Source organism: Etheostoma cragini, chromosome 21 (assembly GCF_013103735.1).
Source record: "Etheostoma cragini isolate CJK2018 chromosome 21, CSU_Ecrag_1.0, whole genome shotgun sequence".
Classification (NCBI taxonomy): domain Eukaryota; kingdom Metazoa; phylum Chordata; class Actinopteri; order Perciformes; family Percidae; genus Etheostoma; species Etheostoma cragini.
The window spans coordinates 21,552,667-21,575,643 of record NC_048427.1 but is presented as its reverse complement, the minus strand read 5'-3'; the positions used below and the strand labels follow the sequence as shown (position 1 = coordinate 21,575,643).

At 44.0% G+C, this 22,977-nt stretch overlaps 1 protein-coding gene and 1 long non-coding RNA gene across 7 annotated transcripts in view; one reads left to right on the top strand and one right to left on the bottom strand.

Annotated features, from left to right (window-relative positions):
• Positions 1–22,977, bottom strand: part of LOC117936966 (protein shisa-6-like) — a 61,149-nt gene that overhangs the window by 21,847 nt on the left and 16,325 nt on the right. The gene's annotated exons all lie outside the window — the stretch shown is intronic.
• Positions 9,501–22,977, top strand: part of LOC117936967 — a 20,887-nt gene continuing 7,410 nt past the window's right edge. The window contains exon 1 of the long non-coding RNA XR_004655064.1: positions 9,501–9,618. This is a non-coding gene — a long non-coding RNA (uncharacterized LOC117936967). The remainder of the gene's footprint in view (positions 9,619–22,977) is intronic.

The window sequence follows — 22,977 nt, the reverse complement described above, 5'->3', positions numbered from 1 at the left end:
TGGTGTTCTCAAAGCCATTTAACGTACAAATAGTGTCTCCCCCCCCTTCCCCATGTCGAGGCGTTAGCTGTCATCTGCAGCACTTTTTATTTACCTAGGGAGATAACTGCAGTAACCATCACGGCTGTGTAAGTCCCCCCAGATGCTAACATTAACGTAGCCCTCAGCTATCTTCATGGGTGCACAAGTAAACAACAGCAGGCGCACCCAGATGGGGTACACATAGTAGCTGGAGATTTTAAAAGCTGTCCTCCCTAAATTGACCCAATATGTGAAGTGTGCCACCAGGGAGAGCAGCACACTCGACCATGTCTACTGCAACATTAAGCATGCATAAAGAGTAGTGCCCAACCACACATTGGCCTGTCAATCCACCTCTCACTGCACCTCCTATCAGCTTACACCCCTCACATCAGGAAAAATAAGCCCATTGGGAAGATCAACACCTGGCCAGTCTATTTGAGAGCCTGGATGTGGAGGAGTTTAGAGAGACTGTCTCATCCTACATCAAATTCTGCTGGAAATGTCTCCATCACTAAACGGACCAGGGTCTTCCCAAACCAGAAACCCTGTGTGACAAGTTACGTGCGGCTCCTTGTCAGGGATTGCATCACAGCATTCAAGGCAGGAGACAGGGCACAGTCCAGCTCAGCCAAAGCTAACCTGAAGAAGGGTCTTAGTGCTGCTAAGGTAGCATACAAAGGGAAAATAAAAAGGGATAAATCATGGACAACAACCCATGTCCTGGCAACACATCTCCAACTACAAGGACCAAAACATTACATGTACCCGCCCTGATGCTACAATGACTGTGGATTTGTCCCTGGGGCTGTAATGATAGTGGATGGTGCTAGGTGGCTGGGGGCTGACTGTGGATGTGTCCCTGGGGCTGTAATGATAGTGGATGGTTGCTAGCTGGCTGGGGGCTGACTGTGGATGTGTCCCCGGGGCTGTAATGATAGTGGATGGTTGCTAGCTGGCTGGGGGCTGAGTGTGGATGTGTCCCTGGGGCTGTAATGATAGTGGAGGGTTGCTAGCTGGCTGGGGGCTGACTGTGGATGTGTCTCTGGGGCTGTAATGATGGTGGATGGCTGCTAGTTGGCTGTTGTCAGGTCTCATCCCAACTGAAGCCTCTCAGTGCTGGGAGACTGATGCAGATGACGGGGGTGTGCTAGCTAGCTCAATATCCATTGGATTAGGCAACTATCTATACAATTAACGTTACTGATGAATTTGTGGGTTAGCCCAGAGTTGTTAACCGTGGTCAAAACAATCAGACTAGAATAACTGAGCGTGCTGAACGATGTCGTAATCTTATATCACACACCAAGTATTAGCAAAAGATCTAGCCCTAGCTAGACCTAGATCTAGACCTAGCTTAGCAATAGCTACTTGTCAACCAGCACCTTTACTACAGTCACCAAAGCCCTTTTCCTCTTCGTTCCCTTTACAGCTTGGGAGGGGATTTGTCCATAATTGTCCATTCAATCAATCAATATCAACAAATAAGTTATCTGTTGTATTACTGTGATGCAAACTGGGATGTAATCAAGACAAAACAATGCCATGTGGCAGAAAAAAAGGTTGTATTAAGTTTACTGATTATATCAAAAATCGTGATACGAGCCGAATCCTGGGTTTGGTGTGTCATTTCAGTGTTTAGTACTCTAAGGACTACCAGGAAATAACCCTTTGTTGTGGCTCAGCACGGAAATACAGATAACACAAAAAGTGAACGTTTCACCAGAAAACATTGGAAAACAACAACAATAAGTGGCAGCTGTCGCTGTACAGAGATATCGCATCATGGCCAGTCTGGAGAGGACTCTTTTAATGTAGATATGACATGTTAGTATTGTATTAGGATTTACTTGAAAATAGCACAACCTATACACAAAGTGTCTGCTTTGGACTGTAATTACAATAAAGAGTTCAACGTTTAAAAAATAAAAATGCATTTCAGCCAAGTGGTTGATTTCTTCCAATCAACACCTCACTGAGCGAAGACGCACTCCGTTTCTTGCTTTGCTAATCACGGTACATTAGCATATTACCAAACAATTAGCATGAACGAGTGTCTCTCTGTATCTGTGGCAAAACACTGGATACAATATTATGTAGGGCACTGGATGTGTGATTTGTTTCACCCCCCCTCACCAGAGACACACAAACACACACAAACACACACACACACACACACACACACACACACACACACACACACAGGAGCACTCCCTGCTGGGTGTGTTGGACAACTATCAGTCCCTGAGAAAGCAGCTTACATAACCACGCTGCCAGCAGCAGCCCACGTCAGCCTCCATATTAGATGATAGCATCTTAAATGGCTCTTTGACAATATTTCATCTCACTCGCAGTTTATGAAGACAAGGCCACTTGTAAGTGTGAGGGTGCATGTGTGCATCAGAGCAAGGGGCTGCGCGGCTGCAAATAAAGTGGCGTGTAGGTGAAAAGGAATAAAAGATGATGATATTGGATTGTTTTATAGAGAAAGGCTGAAGCTGCTCGGCCAACTTTAGAAGCAAAAGAATATTTGGGATTTGTTTGTGTTGGAGCTCACGCAATTGTTTAAGACATATTCTCAGGGGCTTGAAAATAATGATGTTAAATATTTCAGGGGTGGAGATTGTAAAGCATGAAAGCCGATCGTGACGCGTTTAACAAAAACGAGTAGAAAGTTGCCAGAGTTTACCCGTCTATTTGCAGGGGAGAAAAAAGCTTTCTTCATTAACTCTCCATCTCATACAGCAATCCCCCAAGCTCAGATAGTGTAGGGCGAGCGAGCAAGGGAAAGATTAAGAGAGGGAGAACGCCAGCAAAGATTCGATAAAGAAGGGGAGAGTCTTATTTCAGTGCTTCACACACTGCTGGATGATCAAAGTAGAAAACGCTGTTTTGATTCCAAGAATCATATCTCATCTACTGTCCACAACCTCATTATAGAGAATTATGCTGCAGGACAGAGAGGGGGGGGGGGAGAAGAAGAAGAAGAAGGCACACAGAGAAAGCCCTCAAATCCAGCTAGTCTACCCCAGCCAATCCCTGCTGTAAACTAACCTTCCTCGCCTTGTTGGATATGTGGAGGCGTTTCCTCAGCGGGGCAGCGGGGCAGCGGGGGGGCCAAGCTTGAATACAACATCATTTGAAAACGTTATAGTGAGTAAGTTGTAGTAATAAGCTACTTTAGTCATCTCATTGCTCAGCCCAGGTCCATCAAAGTGTGCTCCCAACACCTCCAAAGCTGCCACACCCATCTGCTGCATTCAGGGTTGCCAGGTCTGAATGACAACACCTGTCAGTACAACCAAAACATATTACACTAACCCCCGCCCGGCTTTACAGCATTACTATAGATGCATAGTATTGTAATATCTACAAAGTAACACCACTACTGTGTAGGGTAAATAGTGTACCACCATTAAAAGCAGTTTCCCATAAACTTATTTCACCTTGTGTAATTAGATGCAGTATATTATCATAAATACATAAATCTCTGTGAAGATGTAGACCAATTCAATGATGAACAGACCAGCCTGTTTTGTTGTTAACTGGGTACTAGTGAATTTGCTGCCTGGACTAGCGAGGCAGGTGCTGGGCTGTGGGGCACACCCTGTCGGTGGGGGTCTGGACTACCCAACACAAAAACTTCAACCTGCGGCAACACTTAGTGGCCCAATTCCATGGGAAAACTGCGGACCTGGCAACCATGGCTGCATTTACCACGTGTAGGAATGGAGACGGAGGCCTCGCGGGTGGAGGAGCAGCCAAACCTCGCTGTGGAGGTATTTCCAGTGTTGACCATCACCTCACAGAACACACAACAGGAGAATAAGACAACTCAGGAGTTACTGAAGTTACCATGTTCACTTCTGTCTCTGCACTGAACAAACAGAACCACTGCCGCACCAAATGCTTGATCTTGGGGGGAATTATTGGGTCCCAATAAATTACAGGGTGGTCTAGATCTACCCTATATGGAAAGTGTCTTGAGATTACTACTGTTATGATTTGATGCTATAAATAATTTATTGAAATCAACCTTCCCTTTTTCCCCTTATGTGTATCATAAAAAGACCAATGAAGAAATGTAAGTCTTTCATTGGGGGTCTTTGGCAGTTTTATATAAAGAGACAACTTCCTGTAGCCTCTAACGCTCTCTGTTATCACTCGTTTTAACTGTCAGAAAAAAGAGGTAACATTTTGGAGTGTTTCTGTTTATTTTGACTTCACAATCATAAAATAGTGTTGTGACTGACGGCTCAGCATAGCGCAGACATTAGTGGTTGCCTGGCAGCATTTAAATCCAATCACCATCTTCTCTGCTCTTTCAGGTGTCTCGTGGCAGAAACAGAGAGATGTGTGAATAGAAACACTATATTGAGTATGGTACGGTAAGCATTACATGAGTTTGGTTGCATTAAAACAATAGTCTGTAAGAAGTCTGTGTTTTAATGCTAAGGAAATGTGTAATGGATGAGTTTAAGCCTGAGGCCTCCAGCTGACTGAAGCCACAGCTTGACCACTTGATGTCTGCCCGATATCAAAAACCAATAAGAAAAACCAATCCCCTAGAGTAGATGAATGGCCACAGGATGACACCTGATGTCAGGTTGAACAGCAACACCGAGCATCGAGGCATGACCTTACATGAAAACGACCCTCCCAGTCCTGCCAGCGCTTGACACAGATACCTGCACACAGTGTGCACATCCATCCATACATTACTCCTCCAGCGCCCCATTCAACAGCATAATCATGCTCAGCAGGGGCTCCAGTCATTACAGCCAGTTAATTCTAAACTCATTAACAATGGAGCCATAACAATAGTGTGCACAAAAGCAGAAGGTGTGGGTGGACTGCCTTCACGCAGGAGGAAAAAAAGAAGAAATGGTGGGTTTTCATAATCAACTGCCAGTCATTTGCTAAGATAAAGTCTTCTTTAAGTCTGCATAGGGGACAGAAACCCACAGCAATTTAATTAGAATATTGCTGGAGTTTTACAAAAGACACATAAGTATGCAGTGTCATGACTACGGAGGATTGGCTTCATGAATAGAAATGTGTTTCTACAAAAGACAGAGGAGAGACTTAAATTAAAACCCTGACATATTCATTGAAAGTTACGATTTTTCCTTCTCCTCTGTCCTTCCGGTTGAATAACTAATTAAAAGGCAAAAGGTTGGATGAATATTTTCTGTACAGTGAGAAATCTTGGTGACCATTTATGCATTCTAGGATCTTTTTCACCGACTTCCATTTGATTAGCCTTTAGGGATTGTTTTTAACATCAGTTAAAAAGGAAAGTTTTTGATGCATCACAAATTCAAATAAAAATGGTCGGAGGCAGGTCATATTCCTGGACGTGAGAGACAGGACATGGGGCTGCAACAGCAGCACTCACACAGCCTGAAGCACAAAAGCTGACAGCACTTGACAAGGTGTGCACAATTGGCTTCAGTTGCAAGTGAGACAAATGTGAATATTGATTGAGTCCATTTAATCCACCTCTGCGCTTTATTGATATGTCAATCATTCTCCTAAATCTAGTCAAGCGTATCAGTGTAGCGAGCAGAACAGTGGCCCAAGGACACCGCTCGCTTCTGTCGTGTTTTAATTGCTGTTGGCACGGCGCGCTGTGACTCATAATGAGTTAATGAAGTCATTGAGATTTAGTGAGCAGCACAAGCTGCGGACTTCCTGTCGAGAGTAGTTCACCGTTGAACATGGCTTGATTAACATTTGAGAATAGTGCCAATAGTCACATCGGCTGCACTGATCACAGCAATTTGATTAAATGGTGGTCTGCCAGATCAGACTGAAGGGAGCTCAGTGGGCTGCAACTTAGGATGAGGTTTGTGGCACCACATGTAGGCATGGTAATAGTTCATCATGATTGGATCTCACAGGGAAGTAAATCCTTTCTCTTTAGTCCAGACTGAAATAACTATGAGATGGACTGCAATGAAATGTTGCATAGATACCCATGATACCCAGGTGACGACTCCTGATGATACCTCGTAAACATCAACAAGTTAGCATGCTGATGTTAGCATTTAGCCAAAGAACAGCTGTGCCTCAGTAAAGCATCATAGAGCTGCTAGCATGACCGTAGACTCTTGATGGTCACTATTAACCAAGAAGGCCATAAAATGTCAGAGTGAAAGTAGATCTCTACAAAGTGATCTTAATATTTACAAATATATGTGATAAATTAAATACAAACTAAATATATATTCATTCATTCTGCCTTTTTATAGTGGTGGAACCTACTCCGAGGTGATTAAAACAACTCAAATCAGCTGTCATGGAACCAAAAACTCTTGCTTTCCCATCTCAGGGTGCATCAACTCAGAGATCAGGGTTGGACTCCTGAAACCGGCCCCTGGAGAGCTAACCAGACGCCAGTGTGTGGTGTATTCTTTGAGTTTGCTGTTCAGCGTGCCAAGATGCTTCCATTCACACGACGGGGGGCGACTGAAATCGTAGAAATCTGGGCTGATCTTTGAAGCAATATCTACATCATCAGCAACCATTCCTCCAATGTTCTAAAGGCTCATTCTGTTCCATAAACTAATATCATTTTAAAAACTAACTGAGAAAACATTAGAGAACCCAGACTGTAGAATGTAAGCACACAATGTAATCTGAAAACCATGCAGCTGGTATTCTGTCTATAATATAGTGCAATGGAAATTTGTAGGTGAGCCCAAACTTTTGACCGGTAGTGTTCATTTCATCAGAAGACACGTGACAGACTGTGAAGTCAGCTAGAAAAAGCTTCTGTGGTCAGATGAGGTCGGAGATGGTGGCCTGATATCCAAACATCCAACTGGAGTGATACTGTAGTTTCTGCATTATTTATTTTTATTTTTATGAATACAGAAATCACAGATTTGGATGATAATGTTAAACACTTTCCTGTGAAAAGAATCTCATCGAGCACACTGTGTTCAAAAATAATCTTTACATCATCATGCACATTAAATCCCCGTTGCATGCTATAATATTTTTTTTTAATTAGACTGATTTCAATTCAAATCAATTTTGCTGTATTCTCTAATGAGGAGTAAAACTTAAACTATTTAAATTCCATCTACTCTTGAAAAACTATGACTCCCCGAACAGAAAGAAGGAAAAAAGGTAGAAACCGGTTTTATGGCAAAGTATTCATGTCTTTTTTCCGTTTTGATGTCAGGTAATTGGTGTGCCAAGTGTCTGGAGCGATCAGTATTCTGTGTGAGCGACGGAGGCGGGGCGGGGGGCCCAGTCGGAGGCCGGGGAGATATCTGACACAGCCTTCCCTCTCATCTAATTAAGTAATAACCTGGCTGAGAGAAAGCCAGAATGAGCAGAGAGGAAAATCTATAGAACTCATTTCCAGAGATGCACTGGCAATTTGTTTCAAACTGACAAATATTGCATTTGTTAGATGTACAAAAGCATAAATCATCATATGAATTTGTTATGGGGTGAAGGACCCCATTTTACATTGTTGGTCCTTTTTGCTTTGCTAAATTGGAACATTAGGGCTTCTTGGAAGGACGTCTGTCTGTGTCCTCTACGGTTTTCACTCCAACTCTGTGCTGTCGTCTAGCTTGAGTGTACTCCTGAATTAGCAAATCCAGGGCTCCTGGTGCAAATATTTGTGGGCGCCTGTTGAGATTATCATCATGCAGCATAATGGAGAGGCACTCTGGAGAAGAGGCCAGTCTGCAGGTTGCAAGGTGATGGGACTGAGGATTCCTGTGGTTGGAGAGGAAATGTTCCCCACTGTGTGAAATGACATATGCAAAGCAAAAACTGCAACACAAACAACTTCAAATATCCCAGATGTGTAAAGAAAACCAGAGATTGTCTCGTGCTCTCCTTCATAATGCAAACTGTCAAAAGCGTGGGTTAGCAGAGGACGCCCGCTTGAGGCTTTTGTTTGGGCCAAACACATCAAACTCTCGGACAAATAGTTTTTTGATGGTGTGCAACCAAGGCATGGCTTTCTTCTTCCCACCATTTCACTTTGATATCATGTGGGGAAAGAAATTGAAAGGTGACTGAAGTGTTAAATGACTGTTAGTGTATTGTAGCTCTGTATAAACTGGTGAAGCGTTGTAATTATGTACTAGAGCTGAGCATGAAATGTTTACCCAGGAAACAGCTCCGAAATGTGCAACATGTACGTGTCCATGGATGAAATACAATGGGTCTTTATGGGTTTGTTTAATTATTACATTCTGCAGCTCCGGAGCCAACGTGCTCTCTCTGCCTTTGACAAAGCGTCATATTTCACGTTGGCATGCATTTCAGTCAAATGAGAGCAAGTCAGGTTGATAGATTGAGAGTCTTCAGAGATGATGCATTTCCCCTGTGATTGCTTTCATAGCCATTACTCACAGCACAGGGTGATTAGTGGGCCGCCGGCTGACACCTTTGCTAGCGCCTGTGCGGCGGAGATGTCTTATAGGAGGGTCCGGTTACCTCTGCCGCAACACTGATCTTTGATAGCTGGGCTCAATCAATAGGCCAAAATAATGGATTATGTGCATCCTTATCAATCAGCCTGCCAGGGGAAGAAAGTCATGAAGGACAGACAGCAGCTATTTTTGAAAGAAGACTTTTAGAAATATAACTCACATTCTGTCCTCCTGGATGTCATTGTGTTAACTGTTCAATGTATTTTGGGAGGAATATGTCTGAGCTGACCTTGCATAGCCTCTGCACGCAATGAGAGAGAGAGAGAGAGAGAGAGAGAAAGAGAGAGAGAAAGAGAAAGACACAGAGCAACTGACAAACTGCTAGCTTGACCCTTAAACGGAGGTGACGACCATGGACACAGATTTGCACTAATACTAATCCCTGCTGATCACTGCCGCGCCGCAGGATCGAGTCCCGGTCAGGAAACGTTTTGGGGGTGGCAGTAGCTCAGTCTGTAGGGAGTTGGATTGGGATCCGGAGGGACGCTGGTCCCCGTACAGACCAAAGTACAAATTGTGGCTTGGTAGCTGGAGAGGTGGACAAGGTTCTCCTGAGCAGGGCACCGTACCCTCCATCTGCTCTGGGCTCTGGTCCAGCACTAGCAGCCCCCCCCCCCCACTCTGACATCTCTCCATTTGAGCATGAGAATAAAAAGTAGAAATTAAATTACATTAAATTGTGCGCCGGGATTGCTCAGTTGGTGGAGCAGGTGCCCACATATAGAGGTTAACTCCTCGACGCAGCGGGCCCGGGCTCGACTCCGACCTGCGGCCCCTTGCATGTCAGTCCCCCCTCTATCCTTTTACTTCTTCAGCTGTCAAGTCAATAAACGTCTAAAATGCCCAAAACATTATCTTGAAATTACATTAATTAAAATGAAATGAGTGTGAATGAACACTGATGGTGCCTCGGCTACCTCCCTGCCACGCTGCCCGGTGGCTTCCTACTAGGCTCTGAACAACAGGGAAGGTGTTCTTAGTCCCCCTGGCTGATTGGACCTCTTCTACAGACTGTGATTGATTGACATCTTCCTGAGTGTCCTGTTAGCTCTGCTGCACCTGATATGGCAGGACAAATGACACCTTTATCATTTTTATTGGTAGATAAAGATTTGTGACCTAATAAATTGCTGTCAAAGTTCTGTCCCACCTTCACCCTGAGCAGCGTTTAATCATCCAGAAGAAGGGAGTCTCTCCGGAGGCTTTAACAGTAGCAAACAATGTTACCTTTGGTCTTTTCAAATCCTAACTGCTTTCACACTTCTGACTGCTCTTTTTCTTTTATGTATTTTTCGACAGTTGGAAAGTGATGATGTTACGTACTTCCGTGCATCACAACTTTATTGTCCAGCCAAGGGCAGAAAATGCAAACATACACACACACACATACACACAATATTCTTCTACTGTATGCGGAGAGGTGCAGATTAGTGCAGTTTGTTCACTAGTTTCACTGATACTACATAACTACTACATGTTACTACATTTAACATGTCAGTCAGACGACAGTTATTATTTCCAGCTTGTAAACCCATTGGAAAGGGCAACTCATTATAAATGGTACCAATGGGGCTAATTAACAAAATACCCTCAATTTAATAGCATTTAGCAAACTGCTGCATTAAGAAACCATCACTAAATTGTGCTCATTCGGATACGGCAGCTATTTGTTTTGTGTATCACAATTGTTGGGCGGTGTATGGACATGATTGTGTTAAATAGAAGTCGATTTGCATCTGCTCTAGTTAAACTGCATAGTCAAATTCATTTAAAACAAATTAGAGTACATTAGTGATGCCCTATTAAATGATTAGGGGATTTACTGTACTTAAACAAACACTTACACAAAACCATTTTTTTTGTAACATAAATATACTCTTTAGAGATCAGAGATCTTCAACAGGGGGACCAGGACCCCTAGGGAGTCCTCCGAATAACTGCAGGGCGGCCTCGGATTTATTGGATCTAAAATATGTTAGATTCATGTCTTAACATTAATCTAACATATTTTTGTCAAATATAAATCCTCCCCCCATGATAGGGTTACTGGCCTTTAGGTAGATACTGTGTGTGCCACTTGTTAACTAATAAAACATGATTTATAAAATCATGCCAACAATTATTATTTCAATAATAAGGGGTCCTTGTTTCAAAAAACATTGAAGACCCCTGCATTAGATGTTTTAACACGCAAATGTGTGACCTTTTAAATGGATGGGAATTGGAAAAGGACATTTCCTCAATTAATGTTCTTAAAATAGAGTGCAAGGTGGCAGCGCCGGGTTAGTTAGCCAGCTAGCCCCAACGCCCTGAGAAGTAGGCCGTGGACTTGGTGGGTCCCTCTGTTCTGGGGGCTCAACTCAGTGGTAGAGTCGGGCGTTGAAGTGTCGAAGTGTCCTTGGTCAAGACACTGAACCCCAAGATGCTGCGTCATCTAGTGTAAATGTGTGTGAGTGTGTATCTGATGAGCAGCCTCGGCCACAGTGTGTGAGTGTGTGTGAATGGTTAAATGTACCTATGTTACTATGTTAAAGCAGTATGAGTAGTCGTTTGATATAATGTGTTCATCAAAAGCAAGATGGTTTAACGTCAGCAGCCCAAGCACAGAGCCAGCAGGGTTTGCAGAATCAGCCATCTCAAAGGCTTGAAGTCAATGTGCTGCCAACTCCGTAGATATCATCCTCTGAAACACTTTCCATTTTTTACTATATTTCCCAGAGGGCATTGTGGCAGCTGCATGGCTGATTCCTCCCGGTTTAATTTAATATCGTCATGCTTCACTAGATTGCTGTGTGTGCCAGATAAAGCACCATTATCAAGAGAAGGATGGAGAGGGGAACAATGAAAAGTCAGATGGAGTTTGGGCCAAAATCTGGTCCAACTGTGTTCCGGACGACGGAGCCGGACGGGATCAACTCCCTGCGCTGCTCAGGTGGGTTCCAGCACTCAGGCTCACTCTTGAGATAATTCAATCTAACTTCCAGCGAGCAAATATTGACTCACTCCCTGTAAACATTTAATTTTCTCGGAACAGCTGAGGAAAGGACCAAACACTTAATACTGGGAGTACTAATTAATGCTTGAGGCGATTAATAATGTAAAAGTCACTTTTTGTACAACCCAAGAGTATAATTTCTTAACCTCCCGTCTTGGCACAAGAGCTTCGGAATTATTCTGTCCTCTGGTGTACAAAATAAAGCTGTGGGGTGAGATCAGCCGCCAGCGACTCTCCCCGCCGGGGGAATGAAGACAGCCATGAATTTTATTACCTCTCCGGAGATGGACTGCGAAAGAGTTCTGAGCTGTTTAGACTGAACCTGATGCAATATTGATGGCGCTGATCAGGCCGGCACAGACAATGCTCTGAGTAGACAGATCAATGCTACATCAAGGGAATAGAGGCAGTTTAGGGAAGGGAGCACAATTGAACTGGAGAGCTACTCTGTGTGGTTGAAAACCAACAGTAAGGATACATGGTAGGCTCCAACATAAAGCCTCAGCAGGCTGTGTATCAAGGGAGAAGTACGAAGCCACTCAGCAGACACGATGAAGATACCGTGTTTACATCCACCACCAGCCCCGTTGTTTATGTGCACAACGTATGTTTTGCAGCATCACAAGATCTCACATCAGTGTCATGTTGCTGCTGTCTCCGTGCATGGTGTACCCACCGACACCTTGGGTCAGTAGAAAGGACTGAGTTGAGGTCTACCTATTATTTTGATAAGTCAAAGTACAAAACTACCATACTTTTGCAAGAGAAGCATTGCAAACCATGAGCAACAGGGCTTTAAACAGAGAGAGAGAGGGGGACTCAGCCAAGAGATTGTGGCGTCCGTCTCACTTTTCTTTTCACAGCAAGAGGCTTTGTCTACAGGTCAGGGGTGAGCAGTCGGCCCTCCTTGCTCTATGTTAGATCATTTATGGATAATTGCTGTCCTTAGCCTACTCTGCTCTGCTAGCCACGGTTTCCCTACACACAACTGGGTTATTTAATTTGACGTTAATCTCCAGAGTGGCGTATACCAAGTTTAGAATAGCGGGATGCCAAAAGTACAAGAAATGTTTTCAGCCAAACTCGGTTTAGCTTTCTTCCTCTGAGACATGTTGACCAGCCCGTGTTACTATTGTTATTATTAGAAACCTCTTATTTAAGTTAGAATTATGTTAACTTTGTTTTCCTACAAAACACTTTTTGAAAATCTCAATATCTTTGAATCTTGTGGAATAAAAATCCGATGTTTCATTTCAAAGTGGATAGCCTACACACCTTCTGCTATTTGCAGCGGCCTCAGGCTTTTCCCTTGGTAGGCTGTTTCCCTCGGAACAATTCATAAGAACGCTTATCGTTTGGCCCCGGCGCCAAATTACCCCTCTCTGATTGGCTGATGTTTAAGATCAAAAACGAGACCTAATTAAAGTTTGAATGTCATATTTCAAACTGTTGCATCTGTTTAACACTCATAGATATAATTTCTATTCACATGCTTTTTTCGCACCCTAATGATAATGATACTCCAGCTGTCCAGTTTAATCAAATCTGTAATTTGGCATTCAATGACATGTTTTTTAATGATATACACTGAGTTATAATCAACATTAAAGTTCTAGGAAGACATTAGCCTAATTTTTAATTGATGGGGGCGGTAAGGGACCTGGACTGTGGATAGGGAGGCGCTGGCAAAAAATAGGTTGTGAATCACTAGAGCCATTGCTGCATGCTATACACAGATATAGAGTTTTCATTCACTCAAAAAAGGTCATGTGCATTGGAAACTGTCCTTTGGCGCCAGTTGGCTACTAACTAAAAGCTGGTGTTGCTGTAGGAGACGCAATGTTAACTTTTGCTTTGTGCTACTGACTCACGTACAGAGCTACATATGAAGTCACATACCGAGTCACGTACTGAGTCACATACATACATACATCTATATATACATATATGGTCCACAAACTGGCCACTGTAGTCCCAGTCTAGAGCTTCTGAAACAGCCCAGTCTTGCCTCTAATACTGTCAGCATTCTCGGGGGGGTTGGCGTATAATAAAACACACCCGCCAGTACCCAACAACTTCTCCAAAGGCAAAGAGACTGAGAGCACCGACACACTGAGAATCTTCTGTTTTTGATGGGGGAAACATATGGATGTTTCAATTTTGCCATTTGTGCCTGAGGGGAATTCTCCCTTGAGCTAGCTATTCCTCTTTCTTGTGCTTCTCCTAGGGGATCTCGGGCCCCCTCCACCACCGCTCCTGTCATCCCAGGCGTGCTCGCCGGGAGCCTTTTCTCCACTGCATTCTCCCCTGGCTTCTGTCACCAACCGCTGTCTGAGTGTCTCAGCTGAGTCCCTAACTCCCGGCAGCTCCCGCTAGCTCTGCAGTGCACTGTGCCAAATGTGAGGTAATTAAGACACAGAAAACTCCTCCACTCAGTTGGGAAGAGGACTGAAAAGCTCATATCTGTCAGAAGCGGCAGCATGCTGTTAATTTTGCCTCATTTCAAAGTGCTTCAAGGGTGTGCCAATTACTATGTGCATACTATAGGCAGTGACATGTGACTCGCATGGAAGCCATGTGCAGTCTGGGGAAGAAAAGTTCCTCCTCTGCCAGAAAGCAGTGAACTACCAGTGCACTACATACAGGCTACAGTTAGATATATTTACCTTTTCATCAAACATCAGATAGCAGCCGGTTATGATGTTTGAATTTAACAAATCTAAGGTGCCCACGTCTGATAAGATTAAGGGTTTGACAGCAGTTACATAAAAAGTCTGTAAAACCTGCAGTGCAACTGAAAAATACACCAATTACATTTACCTTGTGGATCGACAAATGATGCTCTCTTTTTTTGAGCTTAGCACATGTTTGCAATCCTCCGACACATATCTTACAAAACACGACACACTGTTTCTTATAATAGCTACTTTGTTCAAGAATGAAATCTCTTGCAATTATTGGGAAAACACTTCTATTCAACCCCCACCCCTACACACACTTATACACTAACTGAACACCAAGCAGTCCGAGCAGTAGCCCTCTATTCAATTCAACTTTATTTATAGTATCAAATAGTTATCTCAAGACACTTTACAGACAGAGCAGGTCTAGACCACTCTATAATTTATAGATAGAGCAGGTCTAGACCCCTCTATAATTTATAGATAGAGTAGGTCTAAACTGCTCTATAATTTACAGGTAAAGTAGGTCTAGACCACTCTATAATTTACAAGGACCCAACAATTCCAATAATTCCCCAAACAGCAAGCATTTAGTGTGACAGTGGCGAGGAAACACTCCTTTTAGGTAGAAACCTCTAGTCGGCTCAGATAATCAGTGGAGAGCAATGGACATCCTTTCATTCCTATAGAGTCTGCAGTATTCTGAAAATTATTGTTGCCTCGAACTGTTGGAAGGAATTCATTCTAATTTTGATCATACTGTATATGTCATCCATCTACAGCTAACAATGTTTGGAAAATATACATAATTTGTAGAACATGGGTGATCACATGCAAAAGCACTGGATGGTCCTTTAATGTGTTTACTTACTCATAACTGAAATGGTTATGTCTGGAACGCGTCGGCGAACAGTAACACCACAGCTACGTCAGACTTGTTCTGCTTGACTGATGATGAAGCAGTGTGTGAGTGCCTCCCCCTCCTGTGTTTTCACACCTGAATTATATTCCCGCCATGGCTCACTCAGCGGGGTGGTTAACCGGCTGGCTATGTGAGAACATCTCCCCTCACAGACACACTCCCTACCCCAACCGCTAATGCCCCGAGGGAAACTTCATTATTTAGCACTATTGAAGGGGCCTTTCAATTATAATTCCTCAGACCCTCCCCCTGTCTATAACTCACAGCGTGGGCGAGTAGATTTAATACCTTTAGCCTCTATCAGCGATAACTCAGGCGCCCCCCCCGACCTGCACCGGTGACAACATGAACAATTTGGTCCTGTGGCTGGAGGGGGCCGGGAACACTGCAGCGTTATGTGCGGTAGGGGGATGGTGGCATGTGGACATGGCCAGGATTTGTCTCTTCAACCACCGGCTCATGGAGTAGCTCAGCAACAGCCCGGCGGAGCTGCTCTCCGCATGTCCAGTCTCTCACGTCTCGTGTGATCATTTCAAATGGAGCGTAATGCCAAGCGTGGCAAGGTGTTGATCCCTCGTCCCTCCAGCCAGGAGAACACCGCCTGCTTTCTGAAGAGGCCCAGAGACTCAGATTGCTGTTGAATAAATTGGCAGAGTTACTGTTTAAAGGTTTGGTCGTACCGGCTAAGCGAATTGAGTTATCACAGCACTCATTTACTGAGAGCCACAAACTAAGGCTGTCTCATAATGTTTTATCATCTGTGAATGTGAAATTAGCAAATTGTTTAGGTGCTCAGTAAAGAATTACCCACTGTAAATTGATAATGATTCCTGATTATTACAACCACAGGAGACATTTATCATTCTCTACAGGGGCAGGGCTGCTCCAAATGGTTGGAAGTCTTTGCACTGGTAGGCGGGTGCCTTTGTTTTTGCATGTGGAATAGCTGGATGTGTACTTGTATTACCAAGTAAAATAGTACAATTAAGCAGTGTTGTAGTACTCAAGACCGATCTTGGTCTTAAGACCCATTTTTGAAGGTCTTGTCTAGGAATCATTCTCATTTTTACTCAGACTCAGATGAAGAGGACTTGGGATTTTGGGACTCGGGACCACAACTATAGGGATATCACTAATGTGCGTGTGTATCATCTGACTCATGTGTTAACACCGTTACTGTGATTGGATGTAAAACTTCTGCTTCAAATTCAACCAATGACTTGACTCCTTTCTAGCTTAAAATGTGAGAGGACAGGAGAAGAACCTCTGGCTGTCTGGGAGACGTCAGCCAAATCCTCGCTAACAGCATTACATTTAGATAAAAGAGTTTTTTTGCAAACAACATCTCTAAGAAAACACAAAGCAGTGTGTAAATTCTGCAATGTAACGCTAACCGAAACATAAAGAGTGAGGAAGCATCAGGAAAGATTAGCTAAGTGTAAGTTATCCATCTGCCTCTGAAATCCCTTCACCCCTCACCCAAAGGGATTGTTCTTGTCCTGGTCTCGATACACTCTGGTCTAGGAATGACTTGGTCTTGGTTTAGGTGGTCTTGGCTACAACACTGCAATGAAGGGTAAGGGTTGTGTTTAGGGCAAGTAGTGCTGAGGGTTTAGGTAAGGGTAAGGGGGCGTCCACACCAAGAATGATAACTATAAATCTATAGTCTTCAAAATCCTTGTAACTGCAGTGGGTTAGGGTTGGGTGGAGTCCACATCACAACTATAACGACGACATCGTCGGGATCCCGTTTAAAGAGATTGGATGAACGTCAGAAACATTGACAGCCAATCAGAATCCGAATTACAATGTGACTCTGTGGCGGAGAGGGACACGGCAGAAAGAGAGAGAGACACGGCAGAGGGAGAGAGACACGGCAGAGAGACACGGGGGAGAGACACGCGGTGGAGAGAGACACAGGGGAGAGACACGGTGAAGAGAGACACGGCAGAGGCAGAGACAGAGAAAGACACGGCAGAGAGACACGGGGGAGAGACACGCGGTGGTGAGAAACATGGCAGAGAGAGAGAGAGAGAGATAGAGATAGGGCAGAGAGAGAGAGAGAGACATGGCGAAGAGACGTGGCGGAAAAAAGAGACTGTTGTCACAGGGACCACTGGGAGACATTTTTGGTTCATAAAACATACCTGAATTCACAAATATGTAGCATATAAGTCCAGACATTCCTGTAATTGAACGTTGCGACGTCTGCTGTGATGAATTATGATCGGCTGGAGCGTGGTGATGACATCGCTGTTTGCGGATCGCTATCGTGCTGCAGTGGGCTGCTCACATCGTTCTAGTTATGGTTGTAGTTATGGTTTTTGGTGTGGCGGGCCCTTAAATCTAGACAGATTCAATGAAGTGTTTAAAATGTGCATTTCTTAAGAGATGGAGTTGACATTAAAAACACTACCTCCGCTCCAACAGACTCACTAACATTTGGCCAGAATTGATCAAAAAACAAGAAAGTCTGACAAATTAACAGCATACACACGCTCCCCTTTGCCTTTTCAATTTTTCATCTGCTAGAAATAGATTTGGAGATGGGTCCCAACCCAGAGTTGATGCATTTTAATTTGATCCCTCCCATGCATCATTATTTGCACAATGCAACTGGCAGTCATAGCTGTGTGCTCTGAATAGTAAGTCTACATTTAAATTCTGCACAAAATACAAAATCCCCCCACCCATATACAACAAAAGGAAATCATTCCATTTGTTTTCCCACACAATGGCCTCTGGATAATAATAATATGGGGGTGGGGGTGGATGGAGGAAAAGCGACCAAGTTATCTGCCTTTCCCAGTCTCTGTCTCTTCGTTATGAATAATAGATTACAGATGAGAGCGGGAGTTTGCCTTGCAGGGAGGTGGGTATAAAGCAGTGTGAGGTCAGCCCGGCAAAGCCAAGATCAGTCTGATACCAGGTCTTTCTGGAACACTAGGAGAAGTATCCTCAAAACACCCTATTTAGAACGTCTGTTTTATCACTCAGAGCAACTCCGTGAAGGACATGGCTGGTCAACACCCAATGTCATGCCTTTCAGTACGACAAACAGCTCGGGCCAGCTATTTCTGCTGCTTCTCTTGCTACAGACTAGATAACCCAGGCGGCGCAGCACCTTGCTGTAGAGCTCTAACTATTTTAACCCTCCTTAACCTTGCTATGTTGGATCGTCGGCCGGTCGGGAGCGATTGAGGCTCATTAGCAGGTTAGACGTACCGCCACGTGTAATCAAACTATAACAGTGTATGTGTGTGTAAGTGCGTCTTTTAAACCAATCCTGCATGTACAAAAGACGTCACACGCAGTACGATGATGTAAGGCTGTGTACAGCAGCGGGGGTGGGTGGATACATCCGTAGTGGGCTAACTGCAGTTCACCAGCTCTGACTTTTTCCTGCCACCAATGCTCCATGATTGGTGAATATACAGCACTAACCAAACTTTTCTTCACTTTCCTGGAGCTGACAAGCACGCATGGAACGCCTACAGGAACATAGCAACATTTGTAGAAGTTGGATATACTCACTTTCATCACTAATAACTTCTCACGTTAATACCTCTATAAACAAGCAAATAATATGCAGAGTTGGACAGCGTTGGCTAGTCCACACAGCATTCCTGGATGGATGAAAAACATGCTCTGGTTTATTGGCATTTATTTAAACCAATCACAATCATCCTGGGCGGGGCTAAGCTCCAGACGGAGCTACGGTGCCGCTGCTAAATAGTCTCAGGAAGGAAGTTGTTTTGGTGGAACATGTGTACGTTCAGAAGTAGTTTTAGTCGTCTACAGAAACCTCAGATTGGACAGATAGTCTAGCTAGCTGTCTGGATTTACCCTGCAGAGATCTGAGGACCAGGTAACCATAGTCCTCAGATTGGACAGATAGTCTAGCTAGCTGTCTGGATTTACCCTGCAGAGATCTGAGGACCAGGTAACCATAGTCCTCAGATTGGACAGATAGTCTAGCTAGCTTTCTGGATTTACCCTGCAGAGATCTGAGGACCAGGTAACCATAGTCCTCAGATTGGACAGATAGTCTAGCTAGCTGTCAGAGACAGAGGACGGGGACGGAGGTTAGAACGCCAACACAGAGCCAGAGGTCGGGGGACAGACAACTGGCTGAAAATAAGGGCCTTCTGGCAGTATGTTCCACAATGTTTTCCTCTGAAGTAGAGTGAAGTAGAGCGGTCCAGATTCAGTAGAAGTCAGTTGGGTTGCGTATGAAGTGCTTTGGGGTCATTGTCTAAGTTATTTGGGGTACAGTGGTTCTGGAGAAATCTTCTTAAGCAAACTCCCCATTCCAAAGAGGCACGCTTGGAACGGGCTCTGCACTGGTTTAATTAATGTAGTCAGGAGTGAGAGGGATCTTATATAGGGACGGTTGAAAGAAAAGGTCTTGACACATTACTTTTAGGAGTGGATTGACAGCTCTCAGAGCTGCGTCCATGTCTGGAATCAGAAAGGGCATTCACCGCTCACGTTTGGTCACATAAAAATCCATTAAAAACAACTATTGGATTAAATTCCCTTTGTGTGCAGTGTGAAGAAGAAGAAGAAGAAGAAGAAGAAGAAGAGGAAGAAGAAGAAGAAGAAGAAGAAGAAGAAGAAGAAGAAGAAGAAAAGCCCCAGTGTGCAGAAGCTTGAAATTCAAAGACTGGGCCCCGAATCAAAACACAATTCATCTGCTCATGCCAACCTCCTTACATCTGCTAAGGCGTTTGCGGGGGAGGCAAAATGGTCCACAGGGATGGATATTTGGGGCAAAGCTCATTATAATTCAGAGCAGGGCACGGCGTTTTAAGTCATCTTATTAGTTTTGGGTGGACCTGCAGAGGTGGGTGTGAAGGTGTGGATTTAAAGTGTTTAAGTGTTCTGTTCATCAAGGTCAGAAGGCGCAGTTTGTCCTCTACTTTAAAGGATGATAAATATTTCATTGTCAAAAAGGAGTTAGTGTTATACTTCTTTAATTTGACTCTAACAAAAGGTCCTGTTAAACAAGTGGAGGAGGGTGTAATCCATTACACAGTTTCATTAAACATATCTAAAACTCCTGAGCTTGCTAAATAAACTTAAGCAGCAGTAGCAATCCAAAGATGTGATGCTTCAGCACACGGTGCATTCCAGATTCATCAGACTCCACTGCACTTTATTTGTGTGCAGGACCCCGTTGATCAAAGATGATGAATAACGAATCTAACAGAGGGAAATTAGCATGAAAAAGTCCCTGCATTCCAAGTGATGCATAAAATATTTGCACTTACTTTAATGAGTGGCGATAAAAGTTGCCATGCTGTGCGCTGGGCAGCATCTTGATTGATGCTGTGCATTAAGAGTATGCTATCGTGCCCAAGCCAACATCACAGCAGCCTCGACAGCCCATTGTCTTCCACTACCTGCCTGCAAGGACCCTCTCTCTCTTCTCCTGCCATTTTACCTGCTCTCAAAATCCCTTTTCTTGTCTAGCTCGCTCACTTTTTACCACTCAGATATTCTGTCTCTGCTCCATTCCTTGCATATTCCCTTCTCCTGCCTCTTTCCTAGATAAAAGCATGCTTACTCTTCCCTCCAGCATATTGTACCACGCTGCCAGACAAATAGCTCCACTTGTTTCAAAGCGGCCACAACAGAAGGACGAGATTAAGAGAGCTGTCTCCCTAACTGTCATTTCCTCTGTCTGCCCCCACATCTCACATCACTGTAATTGACTGCAGTGTATGTGGAGGTGCTATTGTTCCTCAGGATACCCGAGAGTCTTGTTAGGGTGTCTTGTCATTCACTGACCTCAACATATTTGAGTTCTGGTGGTATTTTAAAAAAATGCTGCAAGGTGTTTGTCGCATGTGTTAATTTCTCAATACCAAGAGCTAGTCCTTATTTCAGTGCCTGGGCTAAAAGACACAGAGGATAGCTACTGAGATGTTCAAACGGAGGGGGGGGGGGCAAGAAAAGTGCCAGCTCCTTTCTGCTTTTACACACAGTAGCACAACACCTCTGTCCTTCTCCTTGCATCGCCTGCATATTCAGCAGAGCAACAGATGTAGATCTCTCAGTATTATGTGCCAGAGAAATGTGTCTTGAGTTCTTTTCTGCTTATGAGTAGTGGCCCCGGCCCTGCTCTCTCCTGGACCTTATTAATGCTGTCGTTTTGGTTATTCCACACAGTGCTTAGCTAGCAGGTCAGCTGCTACCTCCCTCTCAACCTGACCATCAGTTCTTATGAGCTAGTGCACTTTTGCTCGTTCGGAGCGTGCTGTCAATCAAAAACAGCCACCGAGCGTGAGCCGGCTGGCCAGATTTTCAGCCACTAAAACTAATTTGGGGCCACAGATTGCTCCCTGAAGTGGGACCTGGTTTCAAAGTGTTTAAAGAGGAAGTTCTGTCAGTGAGGGATGAAAAGCAATCTTTGGAAGGAGAGCCAGCAGTGATCTCCCAATCATCGCTGGCCAACACCAATATCTTTTACTACAAAGATAATCATTGACTTTGATGAGACTTCTCGGGTATGTAAGGTGATCACTGGAGGCTGCCCTGCTAGCTTGACTACTTGTACTTTTTAAAAAAATCATCAGTGGAGATATGTACAATGTTATTTTTCATAGCAAAGGGAAAATTCAGTCCAGGATGTTTTTGTCTTGTTTTTCCTGAATTTAGGTTTAGGTACTGTCAGGGCCCTCATACTCTGCTTCTGACTGGCTAGTAGTCCTTACCTAGGTACTGTCAGGACCCTCATACTCTGCTTCTGACTGGCTAGTAGTCCTTACCTAGTTACTGTCAGGGCCCTCATACTCTGCTTCTGACTGGCTAGTAGTCCTTACCTAGGTACTGTCAGGGCCCTCATACTCTGCTTCTGACTGGCTAGTAGTCCTTAACTAGGTACTGTCAGGGCCCTCATACTCTGCTTCTGACTGGCTAGTAGTCCTTACCGAGGTACTGTCAGGGCCCTCATACTCTGCTTCTGACTGGCTAGTAGTCCTTACCTAGGTACTGTCAGGACCCTCATACTCTGCTTCTGATTGGCTAGTAGTCCTTACCTAGGTACTGTCAGGGCCCTCATACTCTGCTTCTGACTGGCTAGTAGTCCTTACCTAGGTACTGAGCATGTGCGACTCCAAACAAAGATGGAACTGAAGTGAGATGTCTCACTCTGTAGCTAAACAGAGAGCTAAACACACAGGGGGAAAAGAGGAGCTACAACAGTGTGCAGTACAACACAAATATGGTGTGTTTTTTTTGTTTTTTTTATAAAACCACGTAAAGTTCTTCTGACATAACCTCTAAATGTAATTATGAACAGGACAATAAGCAGAATATGAGCACTTGAAAGATTTTCATTTTCACTGTAAATGGATCAGGTCCAAATATTGGTTTCATTAACTACTAATAATCGGTATTGGCCTTGAAAGAACAAGTATCGGGTGATCCCTACAAAGAAGATTCCTCTTCAGTCAAACCTGCAGTTTTATGTGTGTCACTGTGTTTTATTAAATGGTGTGTTTAGGATGATAATGTTTGTTCATTTTACAACCACTTTCACTGTCAGTATGCATGTGTCTCTGTGGGTTGGTCACTACAAACCACCCTTTGTTAATATAAAAAGTTGGATTATTGCAGAGTCCAAGCCTTAGCTGACTAGCACTGGCCCGGCACCCTCCATCTGCCATGACCCTTGAAGCTGTCCTTCCACTCTCTGGCGTTAAGCTGTAAGTAGTATAGTAATAAAACGTTACTGTGGTTTTATTTCATAGATTTTTGTCAGTCTAAAGAGGAGGGGAGAAAGGCTTTGCACATGCCATTAATGCAGCTGAAACTCACCCCGGCCTGGCCAATGGTGCAGCCCATCAGTGAGTCAGCAACGCTGGCCAACTGAACTGAAGGTTGCAG